The sequence below is a fragment of the Ochlerotatus camptorhynchus genome, unplaced genomic scaffold (assembly GCF_037179485.1).
Source record: "Ochlerotatus camptorhynchus isolate MF236.1 unplaced genomic scaffold, CSIRO-AGI_Acam_v1.1 ptg000345l, whole genome shotgun sequence".
NCBI lineage: Eukaryota > Metazoa > Arthropoda > Insecta > Diptera > Culicidae > Ochlerotatus > Ochlerotatus camptorhynchus.
The window spans coordinates 249,084-250,904 of record NW_027040833.1 but is presented as its reverse complement, the minus strand read 5'-3'; positions in this window follow the sequence as shown (position 1 = coordinate 250,904).

Below are 1,821 nucleotides of genomic sequence, written 5' to 3'. Positions count from 1 at the left end.
CTGTATACAATATAAACATTGGTATTATGTGTAAACACGGTTAAATTATTGCAAAGCGATTTTGATTAATAAACGTCATTCGATACCCCATTGCAAAGTAAAAGGCGCATGATTGACTTGATAACCTGCGCTCATTGGGCTTATGTGTGAAACTAATGGGAACTATATGCGAATAATAGTTTTTAATGGTGACCGAATGAAATCAATGAAGTGATATTAACCGTTATCTTATGTGTATAATCTAATAAGAATAACGTTTAATATATTTCCAGTGTAGGGTTACCATATCAAAAACTTGAAAAAAAGGACATTTCATTTGAGGTTTGGAGACTAAGGAGGACAATGATTCCTTTTCTTAACACTAAATGAGAACAATGAGTTTTTATCAAACGTTTTAATAATATGTGCACTATCACAAAATTCATGATTTGCAAAAGTTCAATTGGGATTGTTCATAACTTGTAGTCGTTACCAAATCAATTCATCTTCTCGTTATACTTCTGAAAAATGCATCAAGCTAGCCTTCATAATTCTTTTTAGATACTTGGAAATGATCTAGTCTAGCTGATTTGCATGAAAATTACAGCTTTACAGGCTTAAAACCATCGCAACTTTTTTTTTCCTTTGGTTTGTTTTTTCCGTCGATCTTGTTTTCCGTGCTGAGCACCAATGCTACCGACGTGCCAGGAAGGCAGCTCCCACACCTGGACCCTACCTATCGACCCATCAACTCATGAACCGGGGACCAACGGCTTTACTTCCCATCCGAAGGAAGGCGTGATCAAAGATGTTATGCCTCAGAACATCCCGGCGGCGCCGACTGGGATTGAACCCAGGCCTGCTGGGGTGAGAGGTAATCACGCTTACCACTACACCACCGGCGCCGTTCATCGCAACTTTTATCATGTACAAAAATAAGGATACATGTCATCACTTATAGAAACCAACATGGAACATCTAAGCAACCTGTTAATTTGACCATTGATTCAGGACTCAGGACTCTAAGTCCACTGCCATAGTGGGAGCGAAGAGGCGCGCTTAGCGTTCTATACAAAAGAATTCCTATTATTGATATTATTTCTTACATTCGATTTCACGCTTCGCGTGCCTCTTCGGTCTCAGTATGGCAGCAGCCTAAACAAAATACCTAAAATCCCTCAGAACCAGAACGTCAAAATCGAACACATGTTAGATTCAAATTAGGAATGTCAAATTTATGCAAAAGAAATTATAATGTTCGAAAATCACTCTGTTGTTGTCGGATTTTCGAGAAATTTTTTGTCAAAGATGATTCCTGGTTTTTCTGAAATAAATCTGGTAGAAAAGCAGGTTTATTTAAAAAATTTCCATCTGTCAGATATAAGTTAAAATTCACCAAATGAACCGCAGCCTAAGTATAGGAGGGTTGACAGCTGTAGTATACTCCTAGTCCCACCATCGAATGACGTTTTCTAGATAAGATGAGGTTGCGACACAATTGAACAAATAAGCTCTGCAAACAACGCTATTTGAAAACCATTTTATGAATATGCTACTGGAAAAAATGCAAGGATTAAAAAGGAGGACATTTCCGGGCAAAAGGAGGACGTAGAAAAATTATTGGAAAAGGAGGACATGTCATCCTTTAGGATACCATATGGTAACCCTACCCTATTGTATATTTTGAAACGTTGATTGAATGGAGCATCAAATACAAACTTTCAGTTCTTAAGTTTATTTACTCCACTTGAACTTGACCAAGAACTATGAAATTTACAAACACTATCTATCCAATGAGATCAATATAAGTTCACAGTTCTTGAGCTAGCAATTTATATGTAG